Below are 16,463 nucleotides of genomic sequence, written 5' to 3' on the forward strand. Positions count from 1 at the left end.
TAGATCAGTGGTTCTCAAACTTTTTTTGAATCACGGCACCCTAGAGTATCAGAATTTGTTTCACGGCACCCCTAGGAGAAAAGTTTCTTAGTTATAATTCAATAAAAAAGTTAAAATTAGGTCAATTGTGTTTATTTGTCATCCTTATGTTTAAGTGGTCATTCACCCACACATCACCCACCATACTTCCTGCACCATCCATATCCATTATCATTCACCCACACATCACCCACCATTGTTCCTGCACCATCCATATCCATTATCATTCACCGACACATTACCCACCATATTACCTGCACCATCCATATCCATTTTCATTCACCCACACATCACCCACCATACTTCCTGTACCATCCATATCCATTATCATTCACCCACACATCGCCCACCATTCTTCCTGTGCCATCCATATCCATTATCATTAACCCACACATCGCCCACCATTCTTCCTGCACCATCCATATCCATTATCATTCACCCACACATCGCCCACCATACTTCCTGCACCATCCATATCCATTATCATTCACCCACACATCGCCCACCATACTTTCTGCACCATCCATATCCATTGTCATTCACCCACACATCACCCACCATTCTTCCTGCACCATCCATATCCATCATCATTCACCCACACATCACCCACCATTGTTCCTGCACCATCCATATCCATTGTCATTCACCCACACATCACCCACCATACTTCCTGCACCATCCATATCCATTGTCATTCACCCACACATCACCCACCATTCTCCCTGCACCATCCATATCCATTGTCATTCACCCACACATCACCCACCATTGTTCCTGCACCATCCATATCCATTATCATTCACCCACACATCGCCCACCATTCTCCCTACACCATCCATATCCATTGTCATTCACCCACACATTGCCCACCATTCTTCCTGCACCATCCATATCCATTATCATTCACCCACACATCACCCACCATTCTTCCTGCACCATCCATATCCATTATCATTCACCCACACATCGCCCACCATTCTCCCTACACCATCCATATCCATTGTCATTCACCCACACATCGCCCACCATTCTCCCTGCACCATCCATATCCATTGTCATTCACCCACACATCATCCACCATTGTTCCTGCACCATCCATATCCATTATCATTCACCCACACATCGCCCACCATTCTCCCTACACCATCCATATCCACTAACATTCACCCACACATCACCCATCATTCTTCCTGTACCATCCATATCCACTAACATTCACCAACACATCACCCACCATTCTTCCTGTACCATCCATACCCACTAACATTCACCCACACATCACCCACCATTCTTCCTGTACCATCCATATCCATCATCATTCACCCACACATCACCCACCATTCTTCCTGTACCATCCATATCCATCATCATTCACCCACACACCACCCACCATACTTCCTGCACCTTCCATATCCATTATCATTCACCCACACATCACCCACCATTCTTCCTGTACCATTCATATCCACCATCATTCACCCACACATCGCCCACCATTCTTCCTGCACCATCCATATCCACTAACATTCACCCACACATCACCCACCATACTTCCTGCACCATCCATATCCATTATCATTCACCCACACATCACCCACCATTCTTCCTGTACCATCCATATCCACTAACATTCACCCACACATCACCCACCATTCTTCCTGCACCATCCATATCCATTATCATTCACTCACACATCACCCACCATTCTTCCTGCACCATCCATATCCATTATCATTCACCCACACATCACCCAGCATTCTTCCTGTGCCATCCATATCCATTATCATTCACTCACACATCACCCACCATTCTTCCTGCACCATCCATATCCATTATCATTCACCCACACATCACCCACCATTCTTCCTGCACCATTCATATCCATTATCATTCACCCACACATTGCCCACCATTCTTCCTGTAACTGTCATATCCACTGTCATTTACCCACACATCGCCCACCATTATTCCTGCACCAGCCATATCCATTATCATTCACCCACACATCACCCACCATTCTTCCTGCACCATCCATATCTACTATGATTTACCCACACATCGCCCACCATTCTTTCTGTACCAGCCATATCCATCATCATTCACCCACACATCACCTACCATTCTTCCTGCACCATCCATATCCATCATCATTCACCCACACATCACCCACCATTCTTCCTGCACCATCCATATCCATCATCATTCACCCACACATCACCCACCATTCTTCCTGTACCAGCCATATCCATTATCATTCACTCACACATCACCCACCATTCTTCCTGTGCCATCCATATCCATTATCATTCACCCACACATCACCCACCATTCTTCCTGTGCCATCCATATCCATTATCATTCACCCACACATCGCCCACCATTCTTCCTGTACCATCCATATCCATCAATATTCACCCACACATCGCCCACCATTCTTCCTGCACCATCCATATCCATTATCATTCACCCACACATCACCCACCATTCTTCCTGTGCCATCCATATCCATCAATATTCACCCACACATCGCCCACCATTCTTCCTGCATCATCCAGATCCATTATCATTCACCCACACATCACCCACCATTCTTCCTGTGCCATCCATATCCATTATCATTCACCCACACATCACCCACCATTCTTCCTGCATCATCCAGATCCATTATCATTCACCCACACATCACCCACCATTCTTCCTGTAACTGTCATATCCACTGTCATTTACCCACACATCGCCCACCATTATTCCTGCACCAGCCATATCCATTATCATTCACCCACACATCACCCACCATTCTTCCTGCACCATCCATATCTACTATGATTTACCCACACATCGCCAACCCTTCTTTCTGTACCAGCTATATCCACTATCATTCTTCATCACGTCACCCACCATTCTCCCTGCACCATCCATATCCATCATCATTCACCCACACATCACCCACCATTCTTCCTGTACCAGCCATATCCACTATCATGCACCCACACATTGCCCACCATTCTCCGTGCACCAGCCATATTTATTATCATTCACCCACACATCACCCACCATTCTTCCTGCACCATCCATATCCACTATCATTCACCCACACATCACCAATCATTCTTCCTGTACCAGCCATATCCATCATCATTCACCCACACATCGCCCACCATTCTTCCTGCACCATCCATATCCATCATCATTCACCCACACATCACCCACCATTCTTCCTGCACCATCCATATCCACTATCATTCACCCACACATCACCCACCATTCTTCCTGCACCATCCATATCCATCATCATTCACCCACACATCACCCACCATTCTTCCTGCATCAGCCATATCCACACATCGCCCACCATTCCTGCACCATCCATATTTATTATCATTCACCCGCACATTGCCCACCATTCTCCCTGCATCATCCATATCCACTATCATTTACCTACACATCACCCACCATTCTTCCTGTACCAGTCAAATCCCCTGTCAATCACCCACACATCACCCACCATTCTTCCTGCACCATCCATATCCACTATCATTCACCCACACATCACCCACCATTCTCCCTGCACCAGCCATATGCACTGCCATTCACCAACACATCTCCCACCATATATATCAATACCTGAATTCTGTAACTTCTGGGTAGCGATATACACCTCTAGAATCTGTCCCTCAGTTTGGAAGGACCTCTAGCATCTAGTAATCTGTCTAGTAGGACCTCTAGCATTTGACTCCTCCAAGGCGATGGACATTTTTGGAGTGATATTTTCAGCAGATTCTATACGGATGACCAGACCCATCGGAATCTTCAGAGACCATACACCCCAACAGCGCCAGCTCCCCCAAGTCACCGCTGGGTGCTGAAGTGCCATTGTTACGCCACTGCTAACAGAACCTGGCAGTGTCAACTCTCGCTGCTGTCATTAGTGGCTAAAGTCTGTCTTTAATTGTTTTTTTTTCTTTAGCGCCAATTCGGAAAGCATGAATGAAAAAGTGAACCAGTCAGCTACACCTATTTAGGTGGTTATTTTATGGGACAATAAACCATATGGTCCAGAATGTAATAAGAGCCAATTTTAGTGGCCACATATAAAATCGCAAGGTCAGGCATTACAATGTCCGACTTTTTCAGGAACTCTAACGGGATTCAGTTCGGATCTGGGTTTTAGACCAGGAACTGTCCGACTTTTTCAGACCAAACAGAATGCGTTGTGTATTATATAACAGTTGCAGACCAGGATGTTAATGGGAGCCGAGTTAGAAAGTCGAACACAAAACAGCTCTTTAAGTGTTTGGCAGGAAAACACTGTATTTATTTATTAACAGCTTCTTATATAGCGCAGCAAATTCTGTCGCACTGTAGCATAACATTTTGGATGCAAACACATTCGTAATTACACACAGAATATAGGCAAGCTGATCGTTTTAATCAGCAGAAGCTGCATGTGCATCCTATTGCAATGTGAATAAGATGCAGTACATGGGGGGAAAAAATCTATAAAAAAAATGAAGTGTACCTATTTTAAGAGGTCAAAGTATGTTTTTGATTTTTAAGGTTTGAAATAACTACAAAAATATTTGTTACAAATGTGCTATTATTGTCTAAATATAACTGGTATTCAACATTGCTGAATACAGCTAACAGCGTTAATTATGTCCAACGTCTAACTTGACTTCTAACGTCTAACTTGGCTACCATTACATCGTTGTATGTTTACAATGGGCAAAACATCTGGATCCGACTTCTTACTAGCCGCTCTTATTTGGAGCTGAAAACATCTGACTATTAATGGACTCGGACACTATTACATCACCCAAGTTTTCAAAATGTCCGATTCTTACATTAAAAAAAACGGACATTTCACAAAATTAGACCTAAATGTGCTCTCATCAGATCACGGTCATGGTCTCCAAACTCACTAGTAACCACCAAAGCCAAGTTTATATTTACCGACCTCTGTTTCTCTGCTCCGGGAGATCTCAGGAATGCCGCGCTGGTCGAGCTCTCATGTTTGTTCCACCCCCCCCCCCCAAAAAAAAATGGCTGCATCCGCTGTATTCACTATGCGCCGTCCTCCTGCCCATTCTAAGCCTTTGAAGCTCCTTTGACAACTAACCCTTGAGAAATTACACAAACGTTTTTGTACAAGCCGCAGGGCGGTAATCTTGGAAGCATTGCGCCATTACACCATCTTTTTTAATGTAAAGTCAGAAAAGAGCCGCTTACATGACCTCTCCTCGCTCTGTAAAATACCCGTACTAATCTGGCTGGGAATTAAGAAGGACCCTTGGCTGGAAGCCACAACCGTCTCGCTCCTTCATGGCAGCGAGCGTCCAGGGGAAAAGAATAGTGAGTGACAGCTCTGATCACGCTGGGGCGGAGAAGCTGAGTGCGCGCATTGTGGGGAAGGGTGCTGCCTTGCATTGTAAAATTCCAGTATCTGATACACATTCAGCATTACAATCTAATGATTCTGGAATATTGATTATATTATTGCTGTTGACTACATTTGCAGAAACGAATGTTATTCATTACTTAGATAGGGCATTGACACAACGGTCTGCTATGTAATTGGTATCAATGAGTCCCTATTGTTTTCCTCTGATTTACAGTAGTCTGGGGTTCTTAATGACCCGGACAACCCGGGTCATTAAATATATTAACCCCCGAAAGTGGGTATAATTCTAGGGGAATTTCTGATGTGAAATTCAAGTGGTTTGCTTTACAGAAAAATCTAATTAGAAACATAGGTATTTAGGCTGTCACCCCAGTGGCACTGCTAAATTTTACAGACTGATTATATACAGGCAACATCAGAATGAACAGCTACTCCCTGCACACATACTGTGATAATGCTAGTTAGTGACTGTGAGACCAGCACCTCTGCAATATATTTGCTGCAACAAGTTATTGCATATGGGCAGTACGGATGGTGTAATGGTAAGCATTACTGCCTCATCGTGCTGAGGTCATGGGTTCAATTCCCATAAGTGTGCAGAGTTTGTATATTCTTCCCGTGCTTGCGTGGGTTAACTCTGGGTACTCCGGTTTCCTCCCACATTTCAAAAATATACTGATAGGTTAATTGGCTCCTAACAAAATTAACCCTAGAATGTCTGTGTGTGTGTATGTACAGTACATGTGGTATGGAATATAGATTGTAAACTCCACTGGGGCAGGGACTGATGTGAGTGTTCAACTACTGCATACTCTGTAAAGCGCTGCGGCATATGTGTGTGCTACATATATAAGAAACTGTTAATTAATAAATGTTTTATATATATATATATATATATATATATATATATATATATATATATATATATATATATATATATATATATATATATATATATATATATATAGGAAAAGATGCTGGCGGCAGTCACAGACTTTTCAAATGAGGGATGCAATAATTCGAAACAGACAGGCTGCGTTCAATGTTTCGATTTATTATCGTCTTCAGGAACGATAATAAGCAGGGTCCCTGCTCTTAGGCCGTCAAAGACAATATGAGGAAATAGTGGATAGAGATAACTTCCAGACACTTTTGTGACCCGACCTGGGAGCAGATTGTAAATCTTCAACTTGCACTCAATTTACCCTTATTCAATAAAGACTAAAATTGCATCCTATGTATTGTAGATCTGTAGGAGGTTCTCACCTGGGCTGGCACCTCTGTGTAATAAGACCAGACAGCAATCTGGGCAATGTATGTATCATCAGGAGATACAGCACAGGGGCCTGAGATCTGGGTGGAAGCAGGTGCATTTGCTAATGTCGTCCAGCCAGCAGTGGCAGATAATGACATTGCAGTAAGTATATACATACACATTCTATGGACCTGTTGTGTTTTTATGTACCACTTGTTATATGGATTATGCTATTTATATACCACTTGTTATATGGATTATACTATTTATGTACCACTTGTTATATGGATTATACTATTTATGTACCACTTGTTATATGGATTATACTATTTACGTACCACTTGTTATATGGATTATACTATTTATATATCACTTGTTATATGGATTATACTATTTATGTACCACTTGTTATATGGATTATACTATTTATGTATCACTTGTTATATGGATTATACTATTTATATATCACATGTTATATGGATTATACTATTTACGTACCACTTGTTATATGGATTATACTATTTATGTATCACTTGTTATATGGATTATACTATTTATATATCACTTGTTATATGGTTTATACTATTTATGTATCACTTGTTATATGGATTATGCTATTTATATATCACTTGTTATATGGATTATACTATTTATGTACCACTTGTTATATGGATTATACTATTTATGTACCACTTGTTATATGGATTATACTATTTATATATCACTTGTTATATGGATTATACTATTTACGTACCACTTGTTATATGGATTATACTATTTATATATCACTTGTTATATGGATTATACTATTTACGTACCACTTGTTATATGGATTATACTATTTATGTACCACTTGTTATATGGATTATACTATTTATATATAACTTGTTATATGGATTATACTATTTATGTACCACTTGTTATATGGATTATACTATTTATATATCACTTGTTATATGGATTATACTATTTATATATCACTTGTTTTATGGATTATACTATTTATACACCACTTGTTATATGGATTATACTATTTATGTACCACTTGTTATATGGATTATACTATTTATATATCACTTGTTATATGGATTATACTATTTATGTACAACTTGTTATATGGATTATACTATTTATGTATCACTTGTTATTTATATATCACTCGTTATATGGATTATGCTTATTAAGTATCACTTGCTCTCAGTACTATTTTTCTGGAAAAATAGGTCCAGGAACTGCACGTCTGGGGGCAGATCAATTATATAAATATATATATATATAGAGAGAGAGAGAGAGAGAGAGAGAGATGGAGAGAGATATAGATGTATATATTGTATTTAGAAACAAAGGCACTCACAGGTGACTTTAAAATAAAACTTATTTTATGGAAAAGTAGATTTTCAGTTCCTGATGATGTCATATTTAATAAGAGTTCAGGAACTGAGTTCCTGCTGGTACCTGCTGAAAAATAGTACTGCTTGCTCTGTTGATTCTGCATTTAGGAATCACTTATACATCCTGTAGAGTTTGCACTTTGTGCATCACTTTTATATATATATATATATATATATATATATATATATATATATATATATATATAGTATATATATATATATAGATTGTCCTGATTTCTGAGAACAGCAGTGGTTTATATCAGGTCACAAATACGCATCTGGAAGAAAATCTTCTGTTCCTCAAACAAACACTGGGGGGACATTGATCAAACTTTGAAAATAGATAAATTGGAGAGAGATAAAGTACCAGCCAATCAGCTACTATCCATTTTACAGGCTGCATTTGAAAAAGGACAGTATCTGATTGGTTGGCAGTTTTTCTCTCTCCACTTTGTCTCTCTCCAAGCTTTGATAAATGTAACCCAAAATGCCCTATTTCTATGAACCTGCCAGAATCCGTGATTCCAGCGCACAATCCGTCTCATGTCTCATACTGAATGCTGGCGTGGTTCTCTCCAGCCTGTGCACTCTAGTGGATAAAGGTTTGGCCCAGGGACTGACCCACGTTAACTGGTTTGCATTCCATGACTGTCGTTTGGTCACTGGGAACCAATAGTCTACTACTCTTTCCGTAAAGATGTTATACTCAGTTCCAAATGGCGGTTCCCTGTCTCGTTACAGTTCTTCAGCTGCAGAAATGCTGCCAGGGGCATCTTCTGGCTACAGCCCTTGTGTGGCTCATGGTAGCTTCATGCTGATTGGGTGAAAGATGTGTCCACAAGCACCCACGTGACAGCAAGCTTACCACTGTTGGAGAGGGATAGACTTCTGACCTAGCAGCACCTAACTGTCATTTTTAAATACAGCCAGTAACACGGCAGCTGATGGGGTGACAGTGACAACTGAGATAAATACTAGATAGATAGATAGATAGATAGATAGATAGATAGATAGATAGATAGATATTAGAAAATAGATAGATAGATATTTAATAGATAGATATATATATATAGATAGATATTAGATAGATAGATAGATAGATAGATAGATAGATAGATATGAGATAGATAGATAGATAGATAGATAGATATGAGATAGATAGATAGATAGATAGATAGATAGATAGATAGATAGATATGAGAGAGAGAGATAGATAGATAGATATGAGATAGATGATAGATAGATAGGTAGGTAGATAGATAGATAGATAGATAGATAGATATGAGATAGATAGATAGATAGATAGATAGATAGATATGAGATAGATAGATATGAGATAGATGATAGATAGATAGATAGATAGATAGATAGATAGATAGATAGATAGATAGATAGATAGATAGATAGATAGATATGAGATAGATAGATAGATAGATAGATAGATAGATAGATATGAGATAGATAGATATGAGATAGAGAGATAGATAGATAGATAGATATGACAGAGATAGATAGATAGATAGATAGATATGAGATAGATAGATAGATAGATAGATAGATAGATAGATAGATATGAGATAGATAGATAGATAGATAGATAGATAGATAGATAGATATGAGAGAGATAGATAGATATGAGAGAGATAGATAGATAGATAGATAGATAGATAGATAGATAGATAGATAGATAGATAGATAGATATGAGATAGATAGATATGAGAGAGATAGATATGAGATAGATAGATAGATAGATAGATAGATGGATAGATATGAGATAGATAGATAGATAGATAGATAGATATGAGATAGATAGATATGAGATAGATGATAGATAGATAGATAGATAGATAGATAGATAGATAGATAGAAAGATATGAGATAGATAAATAGATAGATAGATAGATAGATATGAGATAGATAGATAGATAGATAGATATGAGAGAGATAGATAGATAGATAGATAGATATGAGAGAGAGATAGATATGAGATAGATAGATAGATAGATAGATATGAGATAGATAGATAGATAGATATGAGATAGATAGATAGATAGATAGATATGAGATAGATAGATATGAGATAGATAGATAGATATGAGATAGATAGATAGATAGATAGATAGATATGAGATAGATAGATATGTGAGAGATAGATAGATAGATAGATAGATAGATAGATATGAGATAGATAGATAGATAGATAGATAGATAGATAGATATGAGATAGATAGATAGATAGATAGATAGATAGATATGAGAGAGATAGATCGATAGATATGAGACAGATAGATAGATAGATAGATAGATAGATAGATAGATAGATAGATAGATATGAGATAGATGATAGATAGATAGATAGATAGATAGATAGATAGATAGATAGATAGATAGATAGATAGATAGATAGATATGAGATAGATAGATAAATAGATATGAGATAGATAGATAGATAGATAGATATGAGATAGATGATAGATAGATAGATAGATAGATAGATAGATAGATAGATAGATAGATAGATAGATAGATAGATAGATAGATAGATAGATATGAGAGAGATAGATATATATGAGATAGATAGATATGAGATAGATGATAGATAGATAGATAGATAGATAGATAGATAGATAGATAGATAGATAGATAGATATGAGATAGATAGATATGAGATAGATAGATAGATAGATAGATAGATATATATGAGATAGATAGATAGATATGAGATAGATAGATAGATAGATAGATAGATAGATAGATAGATATGAGATAGATAGATAGATAGATATGAGAGAGATAGATAGATAGATAGATAGATAGATAGATAGAGATGAGATAGATAGATAGATAGATAGATAGATAGATAGATATGAGAGAGATAGATAGATATGAGAGAGATAGATAGATAGAGATGAGATAGATAGATAGATAGATAGATAGATAGATAGATAGATAGATAGAGATAAGATAGAGAGATAGATAGATAGATCTACAGTCATTTCCCAATGTGCAGTCTGTGCTGTATTGGATTAGGCTGGCTGCACCCCAGCATTTTCCACCATTGTTTATAGCTGGAGATTACCAGCCACACAAGCAGTAACCTGTGCCAGAGTGCCAAGTGTGCGATGTTTGCACAATATGCACAGCGGTGTAAGCACAGAGAGACGGATAGATATTGCCAGAGTTCCCAGTCTTCATGTCACAATCAGAGGTTAAACCGCGCACACACACACACACACACACACACACACACACACACACACACACATATCCCAGCAAACTTTCTCAAACATCTGTTTGATCACCGTCTTCCTCTGTTTCTTAGCCAAGATTTCCCTTATGCTGTGCATTAATTCCCAGAGCCAAGCCACTTCAAAATAGCCTGTTTCTGGGGATGCTGCGTGTTCACGTTTTACTACGATCCACAGCCAGCTCCGCTGCCTCCCTCCGAAATATTGGGGAGCTGCACCCAACCTGTGCTACATCCTTCCTTGCAAATACTCTAATTGTCTGTATATAGTATATAACAGGCTGCATATAATGTCTGTAATATAACTGTCTTATAAAACTGCCCATAACTGTTATTTTTCAAACACAGCCTGTAGAATGACTTTATCCAATGTCTCTCTCTCCAAGCTTCCCCGTAGATTGTAAGCTCCTCTGTCCTCTTTGTCATTACCCAATCTTCTTTTGTTACTTTTTTGCTCCCAATTGTAACGTGCAATGGAATATGTTGGTGCTATTTAAGTAATAGTTAATAACTAAACAATACATAAATCAGGTTTTTGCCCACATTGCTGGATTTATTGAAGTATTAATAATACAATATTCTGCATGCTGTGCAACCTTTCCAAAAGAACTTTGAAATCGCTGCTGAATATTTCAAGCAAAAATCCTGCTGTACGGAAAACGCTGCTGTCCGTGTAAATGTGCACTTAATATTTATATTCCTTATTATATCTCATTTGTACGGACAGTTAAGATGGTGTAATGATTAGCATTACTGCCTCACAGCGCTGAGGTCATGGGTTTGATTCCCACCATGGCCCTAACTGTGCTTAGTTTGTATATTCTCCCCGTGCTTGCGTGGGTTTACTCCGGGTACTCCGGTTTCCTCCCACAATCCAAAAATATACTGGTAGGTTATTTGGCTCCCAACAAATCAACCCTAGAATGTCTGTGTGTGCCTGTACATGTGGTAGGGAATATAGATTGTAAGCTCCACTGGGGAAGGGGCTGATGTGACTCTTCAACTATTCTCTGTAAAGCGCTGTGGAATATATGTGCGCTATATAAGAAACTTAATAAATAAATACCCTTTTAAGGAATTCTTCTGCATTTTAAAATCACACAAACATTCTGAAATCACACCTTGCAGTTTTGATAAGTGGTAAAATGCATGCACTAAAATCATAGACATTTCCTTGTACAGAGGAGTCTCCCGAAATGCTTGGGGGCAGAAGCATTTTGGATTTCAGATTTGGAATATTTGCTTACCATAAGGAAATATCCTCTGTATGATACCTAATTCAGTTTAGATTTTGTTCATTTTTCTATTAAATTTTGCTTATATAAGCAAAATCGAATTGAAATTGAATGGGAATTGAAAGTGTTTCGATCCTGACGCGCAGCCCCGTGTCATCAAAATCTAATAGAAAAATAGACTGTGCAGGTAATACTATACTGTATATATATATAGTACCGATCTGCGCTGTATAGTCTAAATCGAATGCATACACCGCACCACGTGATTCAGTGCCGATCGCATTGGGATTGAAAAGAAACTGAATCGCGCCTGGGAATACACCCCTTAGACGTAAAATGCAGAATGCATTGAAAAAATTGTGGATTTCAGAATATTTCAGATATTAGATTTCAGATATGGGAGAGTCAAGCTGTAACTACCTACAGGAAATATGTTAAACAACAAGAGGGGCTTCAGCAGTGTCCTGTAACCTAAAATTGATACTACCGAGCTGGACAGCGATGAGAAATTATATATATATATATATATAATACTGTTAGGGGGCTGCTACCTTCAGGAAACTCCTAAAACCCTAGCATTCTAGGGATGATTCGCTACAACAATTAATGTTTTCATAGTTGTTTAGTTTTGTTCTTTATTGCAACATATCAAGCAGGTTAGGCTCAAATAAAATAAAAAAATATTCTAGTTTTTGTACATGACTGGCAACAGAGATAAAGATCCCCTAAATTAAGGTGGAATGTGCAGTTTTAGTAAATCATTCCCATCCATTCTGTGAAGAACTTCTGAAACATTTACAAGTATAATGGAGCACTTGGATAATATTTTTAGAGATGAGGCGCAAGCGGTAAAAATGTATTTGAACCCCTTATGTAGATTGAACAATCATTTGTTTACATTTTCGGAGATTATTAATATAAATTGTGATTCCTTGGTAACCTTGGTGTCTATTTTAAGTATTGGTATTGTCAGTCTCTTATCATACAGAAAGGCTGCCACAATTATTGCATGAAATTGCTTGACACAGGAACAGATAACAGACTGGGGAAATTTTAAGGACAATTTTTTTTCTGAAAAACAAAAGTTACGAAAATGAGTGGACATTGCATTATTATTATAATTATTATTATAATTATTATTATTTCTTATTATTATTGTTATTAATACTATTATTATTTTTATCATCAGCGTAATTTTTGTCCCCAAAATTTCAAGACATACGTCGCCAATATTCAGTCGAATTAACCCACGATAAAAAAAAATGGATGTTGCCTTAACGCTAGCTAAATTACAATTCAAATGAAAACATAAAAAATGTCTCAATTCCAAAAAAATCAAACCTGGATCATCAACTTTGCTAAACTTAATTACACAGAAGTATTTTAGTCCAAATTATCTAACAAATTATATAAATATATAACGCCTACTGTCTGATACCATACTACTGTCACAATAATTGTCATTGTCATTGTATTTAAGGAATATCTGTCTGTCACCTATACATAGTATCTTGCTAATTGTGTCACCTCTGGGCAGGAATTGTTTTGCCAGTGGTAGCCAGAAAATCTAATACATTTCCACTTGATTTTACACTTTGTTATTCTAGCAGATGTTTTTTTTTGCAACAAATGTTCTACAGTTACATCCTAAGAACAGACAATATTAGTTTTTCAGATACAAAATGTAAATAATTCACATTGCTGGTGCGATATGTTCCCCCATTAATCAAAATAAAGCACTGATCACATCCCAAATTCTTAACCCATGATTATCTTATCCAATACAGAACGACAGAAATATAAAGACTGCTTACCATTTAGTTCAGTTTAAACACATATGACAGAGATGCAGCATAAATAAGATCTTGTTTTTAATGTATCTTTCTAGCTGTGCAGTGCATTGTGGATGGTGCAGGAGAAGTGGGGATCAGTAGGGATCTCAGATACTATTAGTGGGTAGCTGAGGATTGTGTGCAGGCTATAGCAGTCCTTACTAGGATTATGCAGAAGGATAATATTGTCACTTACCCAAACACTTGGCTAATGCAGGGAAAATAAGATTTGCTCAATTTTGCAAAGCAGACAAGTTTCAATGGGAAGATTCCTCCAGCATTTTATAGAATAAACTTAGCTATGTACCCACCCACAGAGAGCTGTCCCTAATGAATATTCAGAGCTATTTAAAAGATGGCAAGATTTGGGGATGGGGGGGGGGGGGGGGACTGTTATACACCAAGTGCCCCCTCCCCCTCAGGGCTCCAATGAGTGTGCACATTTGCAGGAGCTAGAGAGAGAGGGGGGGGGGGGGGGGGGGCCCTTGCTCCTCTCTTATCAATTTGACTTTTTCTTTTCTCGTCCAGGGGATGCTGAGAGGGCTCCAATTTGGGTTCTCAGATATCTCCTTCCCCCTCCTCTGCCTTTATCTCCCCCCTGCTCACTACTTGCAGGGACAGCCTGTGTTCTGCTACAAGGGAAGGGGGGGGGGGGGGGGGGGGGGGGGACACATCAAATTTCATCTTGTCACAAAGAGCCTGAGTGCATTACTCTGACAATTGGGGAGCTGTCAGGGGAAGGGGGATACTCGGGGACAGGGACAAGGTAAGATGCTGAGGCTGGCACTGGCAGCTAGGCACCCCGGATTGGGCAGTGATGGCTTGGCACAGAGGGCTCCTGCGTTGTGTTATTACAGCCAGCAAGTGTCAGGGTGATGTGCTTATACACTACTTACAGTATACATGTGCTGTGCCAGCTGGGGGCATAGGCATTAGGTGCCCTGTGAGAGTGGGAGCTGCTACTTCTGGGGGCACTGGTTGCTCCCAGGGTCAGTGCTTCGTGTACAGAGTTGGCATCCTGCAATGCCACCTCCCCGTTCTGCCAATGTCACATCCCGGAGAGGGGGGGGGGGGGGGGGGCGACCTTATTGGGCAGCCCTAGTCTGTACCCATAGAGCAGATTACCTAAATCTTCCTCTATACATACCCGTGTCTCTGTGTATTGTCACAAACTGATGTGTCCTATATGTAATGCTCACACACTGTAAACATGTATGTGCAAGGGCCACATATGGTGTACATGTGTGTGACTGTATAATTATCACATACTGTGTATGTATGTATATATGTCTGTGTATGTATGTAAGCATGCATGTACATATGTATGACTGCACAGCACCGCGGGGCACATCGGGTTGGTGTACACTGTCACATTCATTGATGGAATTCTATTAACAACAGGGAATATTCCGCACATGTTACTGTATTCCTCCCGCGGGACACATACATGTACAGACACTGATGTAACCATCCCTGTTACATGTTACATAGCAGATACTCACATACAACACTCTGCAGCTGTGCACATATCAGTAGCGGGACGGTAATAAATACATGAGATATATAGGATAGCGGCGATAATTACCGCGTCTCTGTGTCATGAGACCATATATATATATATATATATATATATATATATATATATATATATATATATATATAATATACAACGGATTGCTCCATATAGTATTTCCTTACATTGCAAGTGATAATTATCAGGTGACGCACCGCAGCCCTCGCTGCCTGCACACGTTAGTACATACCGCTGCGGCAGTATAACATGCTGTCCTCGCTTTGGAGATTTCTATATAAAAAAAAAAAAAAAAAAAAACATTTGAAAAATAAAAGACAATTAAAAAAATTCTTGTTACCGCTGTTAATATCGTTATCTCCGGAGAATGGGAAATCCGGAATGGGCAATTTCCGCAGTGCAGCGTTATCTAATTTACCGATGGTCGGAGGGACGATCTACTAATGACATCATCTATATTTATTTATTATTAACAGTTTCTTATATAGCGCACACAGATTCCGCAGCGCTTTACAGAGCATAGTTATAATC

General features: G+C 38.8%; 1 protein-coding gene across 2 annotated transcripts in view; it reads right to left on the reverse strand.

Moving 5' to 3' along the window:
• CYP26B1 (cytochrome P450 family 26 subfamily B member 1) overlaps positions 1–14,735 on the reverse strand; it is a 69,940-nt gene extending 55,205 nt beyond the window's left edge. Inside the window, exon 1 of one of the 2 annotated variants that reach the window (XM_083188606.1) lies at positions 14,598–14,735. The gene's annotated coding sequence lies outside the window, so the exon portion shown is untranslated. Of the gene's footprint in view, positions 1–4,996; positions 5,020–14,597 lie in introns of those variants that run through there. The other variant, XM_083188696.1, reaches the window with a different exon arrangement.
• Positions 14,736–16,463: the final 1,728 nt, after the last annotated feature.

The sequence above is a fragment of the Crinia signifera genome, chromosome 1 (genome assembly GCF_055691185.1).
Source record: "Crinia signifera chromosome 1, ASM5569118v1, whole genome shotgun sequence".
NCBI classification, from domain to species: domain Eukaryota; kingdom Metazoa; phylum Chordata; class Amphibia; order Anura; family Myobatrachidae; genus Crinia; species Crinia signifera.